Here is a 24,172-nt window from a genome sequence, read left to right on the forward strand (position 1 = left end):
TTCAGGCGGGTCCAATCAGGACACACATGCTACAGCATGTGCTTCATTATTCCTACCCCCTACCCACAAGGATATCTCAACGCCCATGTACAGCTTGAAGAAGCTACAGAAGAGTCTTCGTCCCAGTTCCCTAGACTTTTGGGGGGCTGAAAGGGATTATTCTGAAGCGGTTTTTATGAGGAATTTAGAAATGGTTGTTATTTAACTGGGAGGAAGTAGATAGGGTTATACAGTCATAATCTCATGTGGTAACTAAGCTAGCATCGTATCTGTGCTTTGGTATACAATTTATTTCACGAAAAATTGTAAAAGTACAAGTTTTACAGTCAGTCCTTCTAGTGATGTCATTACAAAGATCTGAGATGATTACACCTCTGATTTAAGAGACAAATAACAAATTCATGACTCTGAGTTTGACACTTGAAACTTTCAAGATAATATTTAGGATTTGGAGACAACAGTCCAGATTACTTTATATAGATCGATGTTCTTCAAAAACGTCAGAAATCCACAAAATTTGAGATTTAAAATTATTTATCCTTTGTTGAGACATATCTGCTCCTAACCGTTCCCTTTCCCTGATTTAATGAAGAATTTGAACATCTCGACCTCCAGGTGATGCCATACTTTGTGGCAAGGCAGCCACTGCACAAAGCTGCCTGTTTCATCTGCACACTAATACTGTCCAGAAAAGGACAAGTCATGCAGAATAGTTGACTGATAAGCCCAACCAAGACAGGGTGAACAGCCCTTCCTCATCTGCATTTCCACAGTCTGTCAGTTGATTTGGGGCCAGAAGGCTGAAGTCTTCCCTCACGTGTTGCTAACAGGGTACTGTGCTGGTGGAGAGTGCTCTCTACAACCTCTCAGTTCTAGAAGGTGTTTTAGGCTTCCTATGTGTGTAGATACTTGGCCATTCTCAGATTTCTGAGGGGGTTGAAGACTGATTATAGGCTCATAGCTTATGAGGCTGTTTAACTCTGAACATATATATATACATATACATGAATATATATATATATTATATATCATTGGAGATTTATGAGATAGTATAAAGGTAGCCAAAATACAATATGGATGTTAAGACTTTCTAAACATGGAATGGATAACTGAATGTTCTGCTCATCTGACAGTGTTGGACTGGATGTTAGATTTACTTTATGCTTTTAATTACAAAACTTTAATAGTTGTGTTCAGGTTGTATTTGAGAGAAAAGTTTTGTAATTAGATCAAAATGGTGAAATGTGGGATGTTGTCACAGGTGAGACATTTACAAGGCAAAAGGAGGCTTGTCATTGAATGAGAAGGAAGGATGGGCAGGGAAAAATGTTGAAGGGAGAGGAGGAGACCAGATGGGAAAGGGGGAAGAGATGGGGGTGAGAGGGAGAGAAGCCGGTGCAGGACTATATGGTGGGTGAAGTTAAGATTCCCTGCTGCACCTTTACAGGTTGTTACAAATAATTTTAAGGGATGGATGTAAATTGGGCTTTATAGGTTTAGAGGGTCAATTATATCTTATAAATTGGGACAAAGGTTGTTGTGCAGTGTGTCCTTTCATGTAGCGATGTAAGTGTAAGAAAATGTGGGACAGATGGTCTCTGTGGCCACAGAGTTGGGATGTGTGCGTCTGGCAGGGAAACCGACTTGGGAAACTGATAGGTAGAGAGATTGCTGCCAGGCTCAGAGAGAAGCCTTTGGCTGTGTTGTATGGGATGGCGCAGAGCAGGTATGATGTTTTCCTGGCTGATAATTAAGATTTCCATCAGATATCTTGGGGTATTGAGGTGCAGAACCTTGATGGGGAAAACAGCAGCCTTTTAGATTTTATACTTTTGCATAAACAGACGGCAAACCGGCCCACTGAGCAACAGTCCACTGATAAGCCAAAGAGTTGAAAGTTTTCATTTCTAAAGAAGAGGCGGGCAGGTTGGGGATTTAGCTCACTGGTAGAGCGCTTGCCTAGCAAATGCAAGGCCCTTGGTTCCATCCCCAGCCCTGGAAAAAAAAAAAAAAAGAAGAAGAAAAGGAAGTCAGCACCATGATAAGCCATGTGATATCTCAATATTAGGAATTTAAACAAAGAAACAGAGAAGCACCCTGGGCTGGCACATTGTAGATTCCCTGCTGTGTGACAAGTAATGGCAAGTCATAGAATTAGAGATTTAAAGCTGCTCTTTAAAGTGCGTTGTTTCTAAAATCTTTCATGATACTCATATTTCTTTTAACGTGGGCTCCACAGGAATTCTGGGTGGAAATCCTAGTTAGACAAGCTGCTTAGTAAGGACCATTTTATTAACAGGTGAATAAGTTCAATTTTACAAAGAAGAGAGCAAAGACATTGCTTGCAACACGTGGGGATTTTCACCATAGTTTGGTACTTGGAGTTTGTGAACAATTTTTCCCTATCTAAGTAGAGAGTTGTGATAAATACCTTTAACTCTGGTCAGAGTGGATACAGACATATATTGTGGAAGATATGAAGGTTAATTAAACACCTGTGGCTCTGGGTAGAGAGCTGAACAGATGGATGCATTTTGGCTAATGTCCTGAATTTTAAATTGGTTTTTGGTATTAGACTTGATAGAAGATGTTTAAGTTTGTCTAAAGGAGAGTACAGAGGGTGGAGCCAGAAGCAGCCGCAGGCATGGATGTGTTTCTCATGATCCGGCGCCACAAGACCACCACCATCTTTACGGACGCCAAGGAGTCGAGCACGGTGTTCGAACTGAAGTGCATCGTCGAGGGCATCATCAAGCGGCCGCCAGAGGAGCAGCGGCTGTACAAGGACGACCAGCTCCTCAATGATGGAAAAACTCTGGGCGAATGTGGCTTCACCAGTCAGACAGCAAGGCCACAGCCCCCAGCCACAGTGGGCCTGGCTTTTCGGGCAGATGACACAGTTGAAGCGCTGCTTATTGAACCCTTCTCCAGCCCTCGGAGCTTCCAGATGTGATGAAGCCACAGGATTCTGGAGGCAGTGCCAATGAACAAGCTGTGCAGTGAGGGCCCCAGGCCTACCCCCTAGAAACCCACTCCCCAATAAAAAAAGATTTGGCTGTCTAAAAACAAAAAAAAGGAGAGTACAGAGATTATGAGAATCACATGGGGATTTTCATGCATGGATTGAAACTTAGGTCGGGAAAAATTAGTCCCTGGATCCACTTAGAGTATCCAATGTTACTTAGCAGTAATTAAGGTTCAATAAAATCTGTGACTCCGGGTAAAGAGCTAAACAGATGCAGATAGATAGATAGATAGATAGATAGATAGATAGATAGATAGATAGATAGATAGATAGATAGATATTTGTCTTAAGGTTAAACAAAAATCTGTAGCCTAACATATGTCCATCTCTAAAGCTCTCTACCCTGAGTCAAAGTCCTGGTTTGATACATGGCGTATTGGTATTAGAATTGATAGAAGTTTTTAAATGTGTTTTATGTGTTAGCCGCTAAAAGCCATAGCTCTGGTTGATGACGGCCAGCGAGGGTGTGTTGTTACTTTTGATATATTCCAGAACAGGAAGCTCAGATTCTCTTAACGTGGGCTCCACCGGATTATTCGGTTCATTTCCTGATATCATAGAGTACAAAAGTGTATCAGGCTCAATGTTTAGCTTACTTCGTGTGTTAAAAGTCATTTAATCGTCATAATGGGTGTTCCTTTGAGTTTTATGGTTATATTATTAGTCCGGGAAAGAGTACAAGATACAAGCTATTTGGATACACACTGAGTAACAGTATTTTGGGACAAATGTTTTGTCTTTGTGCTTTTACAAAGTGTGGTTAGGCTCTGGAAACCTCACAGAGTCCTACTGATCTGATTTGATAGAGGTACACCTTCTGAAAAAATGATTCAGGAGAATCAAACAGAAAAAGTTATCTGAATCCTAAACGTTTGTCTTGAGAGTTGTATGATGAGAAGTGTGCCTACTTAGACTCCTGGTCTCAAAGACTTTCAGGCGGGTCCAATCAGGACACACATGCTACAGCATGTGCTTCATTATTCCTACCCCCTACCCACAAGGATATCTCAACGCCCATGTACAGCTTGAAGAAGCTACAGAAGAGTCTTCGTCCCAGTTCCCTAGACTTTTGGGGGGCTGAAAGGGATTATTCTGAAGCGGTTTTTATGAGGAATTTAGAAATGGTTGTTATTTAACTGGGAGGAAGTAGATAGGGTTATACAGTCATAATCTCATGTGGTAACTAAGCTAGCATCGTATCTGTGCTTTGGTATACAATTTATTTCACGAAAAATTGTAAAAGTACAAGTTTTACAGTCAGTCCTTCTAGTGATGTCATTACAAAGATCTGAGATGATTACACCTCTGATTTAAGAGACAAATAACAAATTCATGACTCTGAGTTTGACACTTGAAACTTTCAAGATAATATTTAGGATTTGGAGACAACAGTCCAGATTACTTTATATAGATCGATGTTCTTCAAAAACGTCAGAAATCCACAAAATTTGAGATTTAAAATTATTTATCCTTTGTTGAGACATATCTGCTCCTAACCGTTCCCTTTCCCTGATTTAATGAAGAATTTGAACATCTCGACCTCCAGGTGATGCCATACTTTGTGGCAAGGCAGCCACTGCACAAAGCTGCCTGTTTCATCTGCACACTAATACTGTCCAGAAAAGGACAAGTCATGCAGAATAGTTGACTGATAAGCCCAACCAAGACAGGGTGAACAGCCCTTCCTCATCTGCATTTCCACAGTCTGTCAGTTGATTTGGGGCCAGAAGGCTGAAGTCTTCCCTCACGTGTTGCTAACAGGGTACTGTGCTGGTGGAGAGTGCTCTCTACAACCTCTCAGTTCTAGAAGGTGTTTTAGGCTTCCTATGTGTGTAGATACTTGGCCATTCTCAGATTTCTGAGGGGGTTGAAGACTGATTATAGGCTCATAGCTTATGAGGCTGTTTAACTCTGAACATATATATATACATATACATGAATATATATATATATTATATATCATTGGAGATTTATGAGATAGTATAAAGGTAGCCAAAATACAATATGGATGTTAAGACTTTCTAAACATGGAATGGATAACTGAATGTTCTGCTCATCTGACAGTGTTGGACTGGATGTTAGATTTACTTTATGCTTTTAATTACAAAACTTTAATAGTTGTGTTCAGGTTGTATTTGAGAGAAAAGTTTTGTAATTAGATCAAAATGGTGAAATGTGGGATGTTGTCACAGGTGAGACATTTACAAGGCAAAAGGAGGCTTGTCATTGAATGAGAAGGAAGGATGGGCAGGGAAAAATGTTGAAGGGAGAGGAGGAGACCAGATGGGAAAGGGGGAAGAGATGGGGGTGAGAGGGAGAGAAGCCGGTGCAGGACTATATGGTGGGTGAAGTTAAGATTCCCTGCTGCACCTTTACAGGTTGTTACAAATAATTTTAAGGGATGGATGTAAATTGGGCTTTATAGGTTTAGAGGGTCAATTATATCTTATAAATTGGGACAAAGGTTGTTGTGCAGTGTGTCCTTTCATGTAGCGATGTAAGTGTAAGAAAATGTGGGACAGATGGTCTCTGTGGCCACAGAGTTGGGATGTGTGCGTCTGGCAGGGAAACCGACTTGGGAAACTGATAGGTAGAGAGATTGCTGCCAGGCTCAGAGAGAAGCCTTTGGCTGTGTTGTATGGGATGGCGCAGAGCAGGTATGATGTTTTCCTGGCTGATAATTAAGATTTCCATCAGATATCTTGGGGTATTGAGGTGCAGAACCTTGATGGGGAAAACAGCAGCCTTTTAGATTTTATACTTTTGCATAAACAGACGGCAAACCGGCCCACTGAGCAACAGTCCACTGATAAGCCAAAGAGTTGAAAGTTTTCATTTCTAAAGAAGAGGCGGGCAGGTTGGGGATTTAGCTCACTGGTAGAGCGCTTGCCTAGCAAATGCAAGGCCCTTGGTTCCATCCCCAGCCCTGGAAAAAAAAAAAAAAAAAGAAGAAGAAAAGGAAGTCAGCACCATGATAAGCCATGTGATATCTCAATATTAGGAATTTAAACAAAGAAACAGAGAAGCACCCTGGGCTGGCACATTGTAGATTCCCTGCTGTGTGACAAGTAATGGCAAGTCATAGAGTTAGAGATTTAAAGCTGCTCTTTAAAGTGCGTTGTTTCTAAAATCTTTCATGATACTCATATTTCTTTTAACGTAGGCTCCACAGGAATTCTGGGTGGAAATCCTAGTTAGACAAGCTGCTTAGTAAGGACCATTTTATTAACAGGTGATTAAGTTCAATTTTACAAAGAAGAGAGCAAAGACATTGCTTGAAACACGTGGGGATTTTCACCATAGTTTGGTACTTGGAGTTAGTGAACAATTTTTCCCTATCTAAGTAGAGAGTTGTGATAAATACCTTTAACTCTGGTCAGAGTGGATACAGACATATATTGTGGAAGATATGAAGGTTAATTAAACACCTGTGGCTCTGGGTAGAGAGCTGAACAGATGGATGCATTTTGGCTAATGTCCTGAATTTTAAATTGGTTTTTGGTATTAGACTTGATAGAAGATGTTTAAGTTTGTCTAAAGGAGAGTACAGAGGGTGGAGCCAGAAGCAGCCGCAGGCATGGATGTGTTTCTCATGATCCGGCGCCACAAGACCACCACCATCTTTACGGACGCCAAGGAGTCGAGCACGGTGTTCGAACTGAAGTGCATCGTCGAGGGCATCATCAAGCGGCCGCCAGAGGAGCAGCGGCTGTACAAGGACGACCAGCTCCTCAATGATGGAAAAACTCTGGGCGAATGTGGCTTCACCAGTCAGACAGCAAGGCCACAGCCCCCAGCCACAGTGGGCCTGGCTTTTCGGGCAGATGACACAGTTGAAGCGCTGCTTATTGAACCCTTCTCCAGCCCTCGGAGCTTCCAGATGTGATGAAGCCACAGGATTCTGGAGGCAGTGCCAATGAACAAGCTGTGCAGTGAGGGCCCCAGGCCTACCCCCTAGAAACCCACTCCCCAATAAAAAAAGATTTGGCTGTCTAAAAACAAAAAAAAGGAGAGTACAGAGATTATGAGAATCACATGGGGATTTTCATGCATGGATTGAAACTTAGGTCGGGAAAAATTAGTCCCTGGATCCACTTAGAGTATCCAATGTTACTTAGCAGTAATTAAGGTTCAATAAAATCTGTGACTCCGGGTAAAGAGCTAAACAGATGCAGATAGATAGATTGATAGATAGATAGATAGATAGATAGATAGATAGATAGATAGATAGATATTTGTCTTAAGGTTAAACAAAAATCTGTAGCCTAACATATGTCCATCTCTAAAGCTCTCTACCCTGAGTCAAAGTCCTGGTTTGATACATGGCGTATTGGTATTAGAATTGATAGAAGTTTTTAAATGTGTTTTATGTGTTAGCCGCTAAAAGCCATAGCTCTGGTTGATGACGGCCAGCGAGGGTGTGTTGTTACTTTTGATATATTCCAGAACAGGAAGCTCAGATTCTCTTAACGTGGGCTCCACCGGATTATTCGGTTCATTTCCTGATATCATAGAGTACAAAAGTGTATCAGGCTCAATGTTTAGCTTACTTCGTATGTTAAAAGTCATTTAATCGTCATAATGGGTGTTCCTTTGAGTTTTATGGTTATATTATTAGTCCGGGAAAGAGTACAAGATACAAGCTATTTGGATACAGACTGAGTAACACAGTATTTTGGGACAAATGTTTTGTCTTTGTGCTTTTACAAAGTGTGGTTAGGCTCTGGAAACCTCACAGAGTCCTACTGATCTGATTTGATAGAGGTACACCTTCTGAAAAAATGATTCAGGAGAATCAAACAGAAAAAGTTATCTGAATCCTAAACGTTTGTCTTGAGAGTTGTATGATGAGAAGTGTGCCTACTTGGACTCCTGGTCTCAAAGACTTTCAGGCGGGTCCAATCAGGACACACATGCTACAGCATGTGCTTCATTATTCCTACCCCCTACCCACAAGGATATCTCAACGCCCATGTACAGCTTGAAGAAGCTACAGAAGAGTCTTCGTCCCAGTTCCCTAGACTTTTGGGGGGCTGAAAGGGATTATTCTGAAGCGGTTTTTATGAGGAATTTAGAAATGGTTGTTATTTAACTGGGAGGAAGTAGATAGGGTTATACAGTCATAATCTCATGTGGTAACTAAGCTAGCATCGTATCTGTGCTTTGGTATACAATTTATTTCACGAAAAATTGTAAAAGTACAAGTTTTACAGTCAGTCCTTCTAGTGATGTCATTACAAAGATCTGAGATGATTACACCTCTGATTTAAGAGACAAATAACAAATTCATGACTCTGAGTTTGTCACTTGAAACTTTCAAGATAATATTTAGGATTTGGAGACAACAGTCCAGATTACTTTATATAGATCGATGTTCTTCAAAAACGTCAGAAATCCACAAAATTTGAGATTTAAAATTATTTATCCTTTGTTGAGACATATCTGCTCCTAACCGTTCCCTTTCCCTGATTTAATGAAGAATTTGAACATCTCGACCTCCAGGTGATGCCATACTTTGTGGCAAGGCAGCCACTGCACAAAGCTGCCTGTTTCATCTGCACACTAATACTGTCCAGAAAAGGACAAGTCATGCAGAATAGTTGACTGATAAGCCCAACCAAGACAGGGTGAACAGCCCTTCCTCATCTGCATTTCCACAGTCTGTCAGTTGATTTGGGGCCAGAAGGCTGAAGTCTTCCCTCACGTGTTGCTAACAGGGTACTGTGCTGGTGGAGAGTGCTCTCTACAACCTCTCAGTTCTAGAAGGTGTTTTAGGCTTCCTATGTGTGTAGATACTTGGCCATTCTCAGATTTCTGAGGGGGTTGAAGACTGATTATAGGCTCATAGCTTATGAGGCTGTTTAACTCTGAACATATATATATACATATACATGAATATATATATATATTATATATCATTGGAGATTTATGAGATAGTATAAAGGTAGCCAAAATACAATATGGATGTTAAGACTTTCTAAACATGGAATGGATAACTGAATGTTCTGCTCATCTGACAGTGTTGGACTGATGTTAGATTTACTTTATGCTTTTAATTACAAAACTTTAATAGTTGTGTTCAGGTTGTATTTGAGAGAAAAGTTTTGTAATTAGATCAAAATGGTGAAATGTGGGATGTTGTCACAGGTGAGACATTTACAAGGCAAAAGGAGGCTTGTCATTGAATGAGAAGGAAGGATGGGCAGGGAAAAATGTTGAAGGGAGAGGAGGAGACCAGATGGGAAAGGGGGAAGAGATGGGGGTGAGAGGGAGAGAAGCCGGTGCAGGACTATATGGTGGGTGAAGTTAAGATTCCCTGCTGCACCTTTACAGGTTGTTACAAATAATTTTAAGGGATGGATGTAAATTGGGCTTTATAGGTTTAGAGGGTCAATTATATCTTATAAATTGGGACAAAGGTTGTTGTGCAGTGTGTCCTTTCATGTAGCGATGTAAGTGTAAGAAAATGTGGGACAGATGGTCTCTGTGGCCACAGAGTTGGGATGTGTGGGTCTGGCAGGGAAACCGACTTGGGAAACTGATAGGTAGAGAGATTGCTGCCAGGCTCAGAGAGAAGCCTTTGGCTGTGTTGTATGGGATGGCGCAGAGCAGGTATGATGTTTTCCTGGCTGATAATTAAGATTTCCATCAGATATCTTGGGGTATTGAGGTGCAGAACCTTGATGGGGAAAACAGCAGCCTTTTAGATTTTATACTTTTGCATAAACAGACGGCAAACCGGCCCACTGAGCAACAGTCCACTGATAAGCCAAAGAGTTGAAAGTTTTCATTTCTAAAGAAGAGGCGGGCAGGTTGGGGATTTAGCTCACTGGTAGAGCGCTTGCCTAGCAAATGCAAGGCCCTTGGTTCCATCCACAGCCCTGGAAAAAAAAAAAAAAAAAGAAGAAGAAGAGGAAGTCAGCACCATGATAAGCCATGTGATATCTCAATATTAGGAATTTAAACAAAGAAACAGAGAAGCACCCTGGGCTGGCACATTGTAGATTCCCTGCTGTGTGACAAGTAATGGCAAGTCATAGAGTTAGAGATTTAAAGCTGCTCTTTAAAGTGCGTTGTTTCTAAAATCTTTCATGATACTCATATTTCTTTTAACGTGGGCTCCACAGGAATTCTGGGTGGAAATCCTAGTTAGACAAGCTGCTTAGTAAGGACCATTTTATTAACAGGTGATTAAGTTCAATTTTACAAAGAAGAGAGCAAAGACATTTCTTGCAACACGTGGGGATTTTCACCATAGTTTGGTACTTGGAGTTAGTGAACAATTTTTCCCTATCTAAGTAGAGAGTTGTGATAAATACCTTTAACTCTGGTCAGAGTGGATACAGACATATATTGTGGAAGATATGAAGGTTAATTAAACACCTGTGGCTCTGGGTAGAGAGCTGAACAGATGGATGCATTTTGGCTAATGTCCTGAATTTTAAATTGGTTTTTGGTATTAGACTTGATAGAAGATGTTTAAGTTTGTCTAAAGGAGAGTACAGAGGGTGGAGCCAGAAGCAGCCGCAGGCATGGATGTGTTTCTCATGATCCGGCGCCACAAGACCACCACCATCTTTACGGACGCCAAGGAGTCGAGCACGGTGTTCGAACTGAAGTGCATCGTCGAGGGCATCATCAAGCGGCCGCCAGAGGAGCAGCGGCTGTACAAGGACGACCAGCTCCTCAATGATGGAAAAACTCTGGGCGAATGTGGCTTCACCAGTCAGACAGCAAGGCCACAGCCCCCAGCCACAGTGGGCCTGGCTTTCGGGCAGATGACACAGTTGAAGCGCTGCTTATTGAACCCTTCTCCAGCCCTCGGAGCTTCCAGATGTGATGAAGCCACAGGATTCTGGAGGCAGTGCCAATGAACAAGCTGTGCAGTGAGGGCCCCAGGCCTACCCCCTAGAAACCCACTCCCCAATAAAAAAAGATTTGGCTGTCTAAAAACAAAAAAAAAGGAGAGTACAGAGATTATGAGAATCACATGGGGATTTTCATGCATGGATTGAAACTTAGGTCGGGAAAAATTAGTCCCTGGATCCACTTAGAGTATCCAATGTTACTTAGCAGTAATTAAGGTTCAATAAAATCTGTGACTCCGGGTAAAGAGCTAAACAGATGCAGATAGATAGATTGATAGATAGATAGATAGATAGATAGATAGATAGATAGATAGATAGATAGATAGATATTTGTCTTAAGGTTAAACAAAAATCTGTAGCCTAACATATGTCCATCTCTAAAGCTCTCTACCCTGAGTCAAAGTCCTGGTTTGATACATGGCGTATTGGTATTAGAATTGATAGAAGTTTTTAAATGTGTTTTATGTGTTAGCCGCTAAAAGCCATAGCTCTGGTTGATGACGGCCAGCGAGGGTGTGTTGTTACTTTTGATATATTCCAGAACAGGAAGCTCAGATTCTCTTAACGTGGGCTCCACCGGATTATTCGGTTCATTTCCTGATATCATAGAGTACAAAAGTGTATCAGGCTCAATGTTTAGCTTACTTCGTGTGTTAAAAGTCATTTAATCGTCATAATGGGTGTGCCTTTGAGTTTTATGGTTATATTATTAGTCCGGGAAAGAGTATAAGATACAAGCTATTTGGATACAGACTGAGTAACACAGTATTTTGGGACAAATGTTTTGTCTTTGTGCTTTTACAAAGTGTGGTTAGGCTCTGGAAACCTCACAGAGTCCTACTGATCTGATTTGATAGAGGTACACCTTCTGAAAAAATGATTCAGGAGAATCAAACAGAAAAAGTTATCTGAATCCTAAACGTTTGTCTTGAGAGTTGTATGATGAGAAGTGTGCCTACTTGGACTCCTGGTCTCAAAGACTTTCAGGCGGGTCCAATCAGGACACACATGCTACAGCATGTGCTTCATTATTCCTACCCCCTACCCACAAGGATATCTCAACGCCCATGTACAGCTTGAAGAAGCTACAGAAGAGTCTTCGTCCCAGTTCCCTAGACTTTTGGGGGGCTGAAAGGGATTATTCTGAAGCGGTTTTTATGAGGAATTTAGAAATGGTTGTTATTTAACTGGGAGGAAGTAGATAGGGTTATACAGTCATAATCTCATGTGGTAACTAAGCTAGCATCGTATCTGTGCTTTGGTATACAATTTATTTCACGAAAAATTGTAAAAGTACAAGTTTTACAGTCAGTCCTTCTAGTGATGTCATTACAAAGATCTGAGATGATTACACCTCTGATTTAAGAGACAAATAACAAATTCATGACTCTGAGTTTGTCACTTGAAACTTTCAAGATAATATTTAGGATTTGGAGACAACAGTCCAGATTACTTTATATAGATCGATGTTCTTCAAAAACGTCAGAAATCCACAAAATTTGAGATTTAAAATTATTTATCCTTTGTTGAGACATATCTGCTCCTAACCGTTCCCTTTCCCTGATTTAATGAAGAATTTGAACATCTCGACCTCCAGGTGATGCCATACTTTGTGGCAAGGCAGCCACTGCACAAAGCTGCCTGTTTCATCTGCACACTAATACTGTCCAGAAAAGGACAAGTCATGCAGAATAGTTGACTGATAAGCCCAACCAAGACAGGGTGAACAGCCCTTCCTCATCTGCATTTCCACAGTCTGTCAGTTGATTTGGGGCCAGAAGGCTGAAGTCTTCCCTCACGTGTTGCTAACAGGGTACTGTGCTGGTGGAGAGTGCTCTCTACAACCTCTCAGTTCTAGAAGGTGTTTTAGGCTTCCTATGTGTGTAGATACTTGGCCATTCTCAGATTTCTGAGGGGGTTGAAGACTGATTATAGGCTCATAGCTTATGAGGCTGTTTAACTCTGAACATATATATATACATATACATGAATATATATATATATTATATATCATTGGAGATTTATGAGATAGTATAAAGGTAGCCAAAATACAATATGGATGTTAAGACTTTCTAAACATGGAATGGATAACTGAATGTTCTGCTCATCTGACAGTGTTGGACTGATGTTAGATTTACTTTATGCTTTTAATTACAAAACTTTAATAGTTGTGTTCAGGTTGTATTTGAGAGAAAAGTTTTGTAATTAGATCAAAATGGTGAAATGTGGGATGTTGTCACAGGTGAGACATTTACAAGGCAAAAGGAGGCTTGTCATTGAATGAGAAGGAAGGATGGGCAGGGAAAAATGTTGAAGGGAGAGGAGGAGACCAGATGGGAAAGGGGGAAGAGATGGGGGTGAGAGGGAGAGAAGCCGGTGCAGGACTATATGGTGGGTGAAGTTAAGATTCCCTGCTGCACCTTTACAGGTTGTTACAAATAATTTTAAGGGATGGATGTAAATTGGGCTTTATAGGTTTAGAGGGTCAATTATATCTTATAAATTGGGACAAAGGTTGTTGTGCAGTGTGTCCTTTCATGTAGCGATGTAAGTGTAAGAAAATGTGGGACAGATGGTCTCTGTGGCCACAGAGTTGGGATGTGTGGGTCTGGCAGGGAAACCGACTTGGGAAACTGATAGGTAGAGAGATTGCTGCCAGGCTCAGAGAGAAGCCTTTGGCTGTGTTGTATGGGATGGCGCAGAGCAGGTATGATGTTTTCCTGGCTGATAATTAAGATTTCCATCAGATATCTTGGGGTATTGAGGTGCAGAACCTTGATGGGGAAAACAGCAGCCTTTTAGATTTTATACTTTTGCATAAACAGACGGCAAACCGGCCCACTGAGCAACAGTCCACTGATAAGCCAAAGAGTTGAAAGTTTTCATTTCTAAAGAAGAGGCGGGCAGGTTGGGGATTTAGCTCACTGGTAGAGCGCTTGCCTAGCAAATGCAAGGCCCTTGGTTCCATCCACAGCCCTGGAAAAAAAAAAAAAAAAAGAAGAAGAAGAGGAAGTCAGCACCATGATAAGCCATGTGATATCTCAATATTAGGAATTTAAACAAAGAAACAGAGAAGCACCCTGGGCTGGCACATTGTAGATTCCCTGCTGTGTGACAAGTAATGGCAAGTCATAGAGTTAGAGATTTAAAGCTGCTCTTTAAAGTGCGTTGTTTCTAAAATCTTTCATGATACTCATATTTCTTTTAACGTGGGCTCCACAGGAATTCTGGGTGGAAATCCTAGTTAGACAAGCTGCTTAGTAAGGACCATTTTATTAACAGGTGATTAAGTTCAATTTTACAAAGAAGAGAGCAAAGACATTTCTTGCAACACGTGGGGATTTTCACCATAGTTTGGTACTTGGAGTTAGTGAACAATTTTTCCCTATCTAAGTAGAGAGTTGTGATAAATACCTTTAACTCTGGTCAGAGTGGATACAGACATATATTGTGGAAGATATGAAGGTTAATTAAACACCTGTGGCTCTGGGTAGAGAGCTGAACAGATGGATGCATTTTGGCTAATGTCCTGAATTTTAAATTGGTTTTTGGTATTAGACTTGATAGAAGATGTTTAAGTTTGTCTAAAGGAGAGTACAGAGGGTGGAGCCAGAAGCAGCCGCAGGCATGGATGTGTTTCTCATGATCCGGCGCCACAAGACCACCACCATCTTTACGGACGCCAAGGAGTCGAGCACGGTGTTCGAACTGAAGTGCATCGTCGAGGGCATCATCAAGCGGCCGCCAGAGGAGCAGCGGCTGTACAAGGACGACCAGCTCCTCAATGATGGAAAAACTCTGGGCGAATGTGGCTTCACCAGTCAGACAGCAAGGCCACAGCCCCCAGCCACAGTGGGCCTGGCTTTCGGGCAGATGACACAGTTGAAGCGCTGCTTATTGAACCCTTCTCCAGCCCTCGGAGCTTCCAGATGTGATGAAGCCACAGGATTCTGGAGGCAGTGCCAATGAACAAGCTGTGCAGTGAGGGCCCCAGGCCTACCCCCTAGAAACCCACTCCCCAATAAAAAAAGATTTGGCTGTCTAAAAACAAAAAAAAAGGAGAGTACAGAGATTATGAGAATCACATGGGGATTTTCATGCATGGATTGAAACTTAGGTCGGGAAAAATTAGTCCCTGGATCCACTTAGAGTATCCAATGTTACTTAGCAGTAATTAAGGTTCAATAAAATCTGTGACTCCGGGTAAAGAGCTAAACAGATGCAGATAGATAGATTGATAGATAGATAGATAGATAGATAGATAGATAGATAGATAGATAGATAGATAGATAGATATTTGTCTTAAGGTTAAACAAAAATCTGTAGCCTAACATATGTCCATCTCTAAAGCTCTCTACCCTGAGTCAAAGTCCTGGTTTGATACATGGCGTATTGGTATTAGAATTGATAGAAGTTTTTAAATGTGTTTTATGTGTTAGCCGCTAAAAGCCATAGCTCTGGTTGATGACGGCCAGCGAGGGTGTGTTGTTACTTTTGATATATTCCAGAACAGGAAGCTCAGATTCTCTTAACGTGGGCTCCACCGGATTATTCGGTTCATTTCCTGATATCATAGAGTACAAAAGTGTATCAGGCTCAATGTTTAGCTTACTTCGTGTGTTAAAAGTCATTTAATCGTCATAATGGGTGTGCCTTTGAGTTTTATGGTTATATTATTAGTCCGGGAAAGAGTATAAGATACAAGCTATTTGGATACAGACTGAGTAACACAGTATTTTGGGACAAATGTTTTGTCTTTGTGCTTTTACAAAGTGTGGTTAGGCTCTGGAAACCTCACAGAGTCCTACTGATCTGATTTGATAGAGGTACACCTCCTGAAAAAATGATTCAGGAGAATCAAACAGAAAAAGTTATCTGAATCCTAAACGTTTGTCTTGAGAGTTGTATGATGCGAAGTGTGCCTACTTGGACTCCTGGTCTCAAAGACTTTCAGGCGGGTCCAATCAGGACACACATGCTACAGCATGTGCTTCATTATTCCTACCCCCTACCCACAAGGATATCTCAACGCCCATGTACAGCTTGAAGAAGTTACAGAAGAGTCTTCGTCCCAGTTCCCTAGACTTTTGGGGGGCTGAAAGGGATTATTCTGAAGCGGTTTTTATGAGGAATTTAGAAATGGTTGTTATTTAACTGGGAGGAAGTAGATAGGGTTATACAGTCATAATCTCATGTGGTAACTAAGCTAGCATCATATCTGTGCTTTGGTATACAATTTATTTCACGAAAAATTGTAAAAGTACAAGTTTTACAGTCAGTCCTTCTAGTGATGTCATTACAAAGATCTGAGATGATTACACCTCTGATTTAAGAGACAAATAACAAATTCATGACTCTGAGTTTGACACTTGAAACTTTCAAGATAATATTTAGGATTTGGAGACAACAGTCCAGATTACTTTATATAGATCGATGTTCTTCAAAAACGTCAGAAATCCACAAAATTTGAGATTTAAAATTATTTATCCTTTGTTGAGACATATCTGCTCCTAACCGTTCCCTTTCCCTGATTTAATGAAGAATTTGAACATCTCGACCTCCAGGTGATGCCATACTTTGTGGCAAGGCAGCCACTGCACAAAGCTGCCTGTTTCATCTGCACACTAATACTGTCCAGAAAAGGACAAGTCATGCAGAATAGTTGACTGATAAGCCCAACCAAGACAGGGTGAACAGCCCTTCCTCATCTGCATTTCCACAGTCTGTCAGTTGATTTGGGGCCAGAAGGCTGAAGTCTTCCCTCACGTGTTGCTAACAGGGTACTGTGCTGGAGGAGAGTGCTCTCTACAACCTCTCAGTTCTAGAAGGTGTTTTAGGCTTCCTATGTGTGTAGATACTTGGCCATTCTCAGATTTCTGAGGGGGTTGAAGACTGATTATAGGCTCATAGCTTATGAGGCTGTTTAACTCTGAACATATATATATATACATATACATGAATATATATATATATTATATATCATTGGAGATTTATGAGATAGTATAAAGGTAGCCAAAAAACAATATGGATGTTAAGAATTTCTAAACATGGAATGGATAACTGAATGTTCTGCTCATCTGACAGTGTTGGACTGGATGTTAGATTTACTTTATGCTTTTAATTACAACACGTTAATAGTTGTGTTCAGGTTGTATTTCAGAGAAAAGTTTTGTAATTAGATCAAAATGGTGAAATGTGGGATGTTGTCACAGGTGAGACATTTACAAGGCAAAAGGAGGCTTGTCATTGAATGAGAAGGAAGGATGGGCAGGGAAAAATGTTGAACCGAGAGGAGGAGACCAGATGGGGAAGGGGGAAGAGATGGGGGTAAGAGGGAGAGAATCCGGTGCAGGACTATATGGTGGGTGACGTTAAGATTCCCTGCTGCACCTGTACAGGTTGTTACAAATATTTTAAGGGATGGATGTAAATTGGGCTTTATAGGTTTAGAGGGTCAATTATATCTTATCAATTGGGCCAAAGGTTGTTGTGCAGTGTGTCCTTTCATGTAGCGATTTAAGTGTAAGAAAGTGTGGGACAGATGGTCTCTGTGGCCACAGAATTGGGATGTGTGTGTCTGGCAGGGAAACCGACTTGGGAAACTGATAGGTAGAAAGATTGCTGCCAGGCTCAGAGAGAAGCCTTTGGCTGTGTTGTATGGGATGGCGCAGAGCAGGTATGATGTTTTCCTGGCTGATAATTAAGATTTCCATCAGATATCTTGGGGTATTGAGGTGCAGAACCTTGATGGGGAAAACAGCAGCCTTTTAGATTTTATACTTTTGCATGAACAGAGGGCAAACCGGCCCACTGAGCAACAGTCCACTGATAAGCCAAAGAGTTGAAAGTTTTCATTTCTAAAGAAGTCGAGGGCAGGTTGGGGATTTAGCTCACTGGTAGAGCGCTTGCCTAGCAAATGCAAGGCCCTGGGTTCGGTCCTCAGCTATGAAAAAATAAAAGAAAGAAAGAGGAGGGCAGCACCATGTTAAGCCATGTGGTATCTCAATATTAGGAATTTAAACAAAGAAACAGAGAAGCACCCTGGGCTGGCACATTGTAGATTCCCTGCTGTGTGACAAGTAATGGCAAGTCATAGAGTTAGAGATTTAAAGCTGCTCTTTAAAGTGCGTTGTTTCTAAAATCTTTCATGATACTCATATTTCTTTTAACGTGGGCTCCACAGGAATTCTGGGTGGAAATCCTAGTTAGACAAGCTGCTTAGTAAGGACCATTTTATTAAAAGGTGAATAAGTTCAATTTTACAAAGAAGAGAGCAAAGACATTGCTTGCAACACGTGGGGATTTTCACCATAGTTTGGTACTTGGAGTTAGTGAACAATTTTTCCCTATCTAAGTAGAGAGTTGTGATAAATACCTTTAACTCTGGTCAGAGTGGATACAGACATATATTGTGGAAGATATGAAGGTTAATTAAACACCTGTGGCTCTGGGTAGAGAGCTGAACAGATGGATGCATTTTGGCTAATGTCCTGAATTTTAAATTGGTTTTTGGTATTAGACTTGATAGAAGATGTTTAAGTTTGTCTAAAGGAGAGTACAGAGGGTGGAGCCAGAAGCAGCCGCCGGCATGGATGTGTTTCTCATGATCCGGCGCCACAAGACCACCACCATCTTTACGGACGCCAAGGAGTCGAGCACGGTGTTCGAACTGAAGTGCATCGTCGAGGGCATCATCAAGCGGCCGCCAGAGGAGCAGCGGCTGTACAAGGACGACCAGCTCCTCAATGATGGAAAAACTCTGGGCGAATGTGGCTTCACCAGTCAGACAGCAAGGCCACAGCCCCCAGCCACAGTGGGCCTGGCTTTCGGGCAGATGACACAGTTGAAGCGCTGCTTATTGAACCCTTCTCCAGCCCTCGGAGCTTCCAGATGTGATGAAGCCACAGGATTCTGGAGGCAGTGCCAATGAACAAGCTGTGCAGTGAGGGCCCCAGGCCTACCCCCTAGAAACCCACTCCCCAATAAAAAAAGATTTGGCTGTCTAAAAACAAAAAAAAAGGAGAGTACAGAGATTATGAGAATCACATGGGGATTTTCATGCATGGATTGAAACTTAGGTCGGGAAAAATTAGTCCCTGGATCCACTTAGAGTATCCAATGTTACTTAGCAGTAATTAAGGTTCAATAAAATCTGTGACTCCGGGTAAAGAGCTAAACAGATGCAGATAGATAGATTGATAGATAGATAGATAGATAGATAGATAGATAGATAGATAGATAGATATTTGTCTTAAGGTTAAACAAAAATCTGTAGCCTAACATATGTCCATCTCTAAAGCTCTCTACCCTGAGTCAAAGTCCTGGTTTGATACATGGCGTATTGGTATTAGAATTGATAGAAGTTTTTAAATGTGTTTTATGTGTTAGCCGCTAAAAGCCATAGCTCTGGTTGATGACGGCCAGCGAGGGTGTGTTGTTACTTTTGATATATTCCAGAACAGGAAGCTCAGATTCTCTTAACGTGGGCTCCACCGGATTATTCGGTTCATTTCCTGATATCATAGAGTACAAAAGTGTATCAGGCTCAATGTTTAGCTTACTTCGTGTGTTAAAAGTCATTTAATCGTCATAATGGGTGTGCCTTTGAGTTTTATGGTTATATTATTAGTCCGGGAAAGAGTATAAGATACAAGCTATTTGGATACAGACTGAGTAACACAGTATTTTGGGACAAATGTTTTGTCTTTGTGCTTTTACAAAGTGTGGTTAGGCTCTGGAAACCTCACAGAGTCCTACTGATCTGATTTGATAGAGGTACACCTCCTGAAAAAATGATTCAGGAGAATCAAACAGAAAAAGTTATCTGAATCCTAAACGTTTGTCTTGAGAGTTGTATGATGCGAAGTGTGCCTACTTGGACTCCTGGTCTCAAAGACTTTCAGGCGGGTCCAATCAGGACACACATGCTACAGCATGTGCTTCATTATTCCTACCCCCTACCCACAAGGATATCTCAACGCCCATGTACAGCTTGAAGAAGTTACAGAAGAGTCTTCGTCCCAGTTCCCTAGACTTTTGGGGGGCTGAAAGGGATTATTCTGAAGCGGTTTTTATGAGGAATTTAGAAATGGTTGTTATTTAACTGGGAGGAAGTAGATAGGGTTATACAGTCATAATCTCATGTGGTAACTAAGCTAGCATCATATCTGTGCTTTGGTATACAATTTATTTCACGAAAAATTGTAAAAGTACAAGTTTTACAGTCAGTCCTTCTAGTGATGTCATTACAAAGATCTGAGATGATTACACCTCTGATTTAAGAGACAAATAACAAATTCATGACTCTGAGTTTGACACTTGAAACTTTCAAGATAATATTTAGGATTTGGAGACAACAGTCCAGATTACTTTATATAGATCGATGTTCTTCAAAAACGTCAGAAATCCACAAAATTTGAGATTTAAAATTATTTATCCTTTGTTGAGACATATCTGCTCCTAACCGTTCCCTTTCCCTGATTTAATGAAGAATTTGAACATCTCGACCTCCAGGTGATGCCATACTTTGTGGCAAGGCAGCCACTGCACAAAGCTGCCTGTTTCATCTGCACACTAATACTGTCCAGAAAAGGACAAGTCATGCAGAATAGTTGACTGATAAGCCCAACCAAGACAGGGTGAACAGCCCTTCCTCATCTGCATTTCCACAGTCTGTCAGTTGATTTGGGGCCAGAAGGCTGAAGTCTTCCCTCACGTGTTGCTAACAGGGTACTGTGCTGGTGGAGAGTGCTCTCTACAACCTCTCAGTTCTAGAAGGTGTTTTAGGCTTCCTATGTGTGTAGATACTTGGCCATTCTCAGATTTCTGAGGGGGTTGAAGACTGATTATAGGCTCATAGCTTATGAGGCTGTTTAACTCTGAACATATATATATATATACATATACATGAATATATATATATATATTATATATCATTGGAGATTTATGAGATAGTATAAAGGTAGCCAAAAAACAATATGGATGTTAAGAATTTCTAAACATGGAATGGATAACTGAATGTTCTGCTCATCTGACAGTGTTGGACTGGATGTTAGATTTACTTTATGCTTTTAATTACAACACGTTAATAGTTGTGTTCAGGTTGTATTTCAGAGAAAAGTTTTGTAATTAGATCAAAATGGTGAAATGTGGGATGTTGTCACAGGTGAGACATTTACAAGGCAAAAGGAGGCTTGTCATTGAATGAGAAGGAAGGATGGGCAGGGAAAAATGTTGAACCGAGAGGAGGAGACCAGATGGGGAAGGGGGAAGAGATGGGGGTAAGAGGGAGAGAATCCGGTGCAGGACTATATGGTGGGTGACGTTAAGATTCCCTGCTGCACCTGTACAGGTTGTTACAAATATTTTAAGGGATGGATGTAAATTGGGCTTTATAGGTTTAGAGGGTCAATTATATCTTATCAATTGGGCCAAAGGTTGTTGTGCAGTGTGTCCTTTCATGTAGCGATTTAAGTGTAAGAAAGTGTGGGACAGATGGTCTCTGTGGCCACAGAATTGGGATGTGTGTGTCTGGCAGGGAAACCGACTTGGGAAACTGATAGGTAGAAAGATTGCTGCCAGGCTCAGAGAGAAGCCTTTGGCTGTGTTGTATGGGATGGCGCAGAGCAGGTATGATGTTTTCCTGGCTGATAATTAAGATTTCCATCAGATATCTTGGGGTATTGAGGTGCAGAACCTTGATGGGGAAAACAGCAGCCTTTTAGATTTTATACTTTTGCATGAACAGAGGGCAAACCGGCCCACTGAGCAACAGTCCACTGATAAGCCAAAGAGTTGAAAGTTTTCATTTCTAAAGAAGTCGAGGGCAGGTTGGGGATTTAGCTCACTGGTAGAGCGCTTGCCTAGCAAATGCAAGGCCCTGGGTTCGGTCCTCAGCTATGAAAAAATAAAAGAAAGAAAGAGGAGGGCAGCACCATGTTAAGCCATGTGGTATCTCAATATTAGGAATTTAAACAAAGAAACAGAGAAGCACCCTGGGCTGGCACATTGTAGATTCCCTGCTGTGTGACAAGTAATGGCAAGTCATAGAGTTAGAGATTTAAAGCTGCTCTTTAAAGTGCGTTGTTTCTAAAATCTTTCATGATACTCATATTTCTTTTAACGTGGGCTCCACAGGAATTCTGGGTGGAAATCCTAGTTAGACAAGCTGCTTAGTAAGGACCATTTTATTAACAGGTGAATAAGTTCAATTTTACAAAGAAGAGAGCAAAGACATTGCTTGAAACACGTGGGGATTTTCACCATAGTTTGGTACTTGGAGTTAGTGAACAATTTTTCCCTATCTAAGTAGAGAGTTGTGATAAATACCTTTAACTCTGGTCAGAGTGGATACAGACATATATTGTGGAAGATATGAAGGTTAATTAAACACCTGTGGCTCTGGGTAGAGAGCTGAACAGATGGATGCATTTTGGCTAATGTCCTGAATTTTAAATTGGTTTTTGGTATTAGACTTGATAGAAGATGTTTAAGTTTGTCTAAAGGAGAGTACAGAGGGTGGAGCCAGAAGCAGCCGCAGGCATGGATGTGTTTCTCATGATCCGGCGCCACAAGACCACCACCATCTTTACGGACGCCAAGGAGTCGAGCACGGTGTTCGAACTGAAGTGCATCGTCGAGGGCATCATCAAGCGGCCGCCAGAGGAGCAGCGGCTGTACAAGGACGACCAGCTCCTCAATGATGGAAAAACTCTGGGCGAATGTGGCTTCACCAGTCAGACAGCAAGGCCACAGCCCCCAGCCACAGTGGGCCTGGCTTTTCGGGCAGATGACACAGTTGAAGCGCTGCTTATTGAACCCTTCTCCAGCCCTCGGAGCTTCCAGATGTGATGAAGCCACAGGATTCTGGAGGCAGTGCCAATGAACAAGCTGTGCAGTGAGGGCCCCAGGCCTACCCCCTAGAAACCCACTCCCCAATAAAAAAAGATTTGGCTGTCTAAAAACAAAAAAAAAGGAGAGTACAGAGATTATGAGAATCACATGGGGATTTTCATGCATGGATTGAAACTTAGGTCGGGAAAAATTAGTCCCTGGATCCACTTAGAGTATCCAATGTTACTTAGCAGTAATTAAGGTTCAATAAAATCTGTGACTCCGGGTAAAGAGCTAAACAGATGCAGATAGATAGATTGATAGATAGATAGATAGATAGATAGATAGATAGATAGATAGATAGATAGATATTTGTCTTAAGGTTAAACAAAAATCTGTAGCCTAACATATGTCCATCTCTAAAGCTCTCTACCCTGAGTCAAAGTCCTGGTTTGATACATGGCGTATTGGTATTAGAATTGATAGAAGTTTTTAAATGTGTTTTATGTGTTAGCCGCTAAAAGCCATAGCTCTGGTTGATGACGGCCAGCGAGGGTGTGTTGTTACTTTTGATATATTCCAGAACAGGAAGCTCAGATTCTCTTAACGTGGGCTCCACCGGATTATTCGGTTCATTTCCTGATATCATAGAGTACAAAAGTGTATCAGGCTCAATGTTTAGCTTACTTCGTGTGTTAAAAGTCATTTAATCGTCATAATGGGTGTGCCTTTGAGTTTTATGGTTATATTATTAGTCCGGGAAAGAGTATAAGATACAAGCTATTTGGATACAGACTGAGTAACACAGTATTTTGGGACAAATGTTTTGTCTTTGTGCTTTTACAAAGTGTGGTTAGGCTCTGGAAACCTCACAGAGTCCTACTGATCTGATTTGATAGAGGTACACCTCCTGAAAAAATGATTCAGGAGAATCAAACAGAAAAAGTTATCTGAATCCTAAACGTTTGTCTTGAGAGTTGTATGATGCGAAGTGTGCCTACTTGGACTCCTGGTCTCAAAGACTTTCAGGCGGGTCCAATCAGGACACACATGCTACAGCATGTGCTTCATTATTCCTACCCCCTACCCACAAGGATATCTCAATGCCCATGTACAGCTTGAAGAAGTTACAGAAGAGTCTTCGTCCCAGTTCCCTAGACTTTTGGGGGGCTGAAAGGGATTATTCTGAAGCGGTTTTTATGAGGAATTTAGAAATGGTTGTTATTTAACTGGGAGGAAGTAGATAGGGTTATACAGTCATAATCTCATGTGGTAACTAAGCTAGCATCATATCTGTGCTTTGGTATACAATTTATTTCACGAAAAATTGTAAAAGTACAAGTTTTACAGTCAGTCCTTCTAGTGATGTCATTACAAAGATCTGAGATGATTACACCTCTGATTTAAGAGACAAATAACAAATTCATGACTCTGAGTTTGACACTTG

General features: G+C 41.3%; 3 pseudogenes; all 3 read left to right on the forward strand.

Moving 5' to 3' along the window:
- Positions 1-2,644: 2,644 nt before the first annotated feature.
- On the forward strand, positions 2,645-3,003 carry LOC148006438 (elongin-B pseudogene; annotated as a pseudogene).
- A 3,599-nt stretch (positions 3,004-6,602) lies between these two features.
- On the forward strand, positions 6,603-6,961 carry LOC148006439 (elongin-B pseudogene; annotated as a pseudogene).
- Positions 6,962-22,434: 15,473 nt separating this feature from the next.
- Positions 22,435-22,793, forward strand: LOC148006440 (elongin-B pseudogene; annotated as a pseudogene).
- The last annotated feature ends 1,379 nt before the right edge of the window (positions 22,794-24,172 follow it).

Source organism: Rattus norvegicus, chromosome 3, assembly GCF_021556685.1.
Source record: "Rattus norvegicus strain SHRSP/BbbUtx chromosome 3, alternate assembly SHRSP_T2T, whole genome shotgun sequence".
Lineage (NCBI taxonomy): Eukaryota > Metazoa > Chordata > Mammalia > Rodentia > Muridae > Rattus > Rattus norvegicus.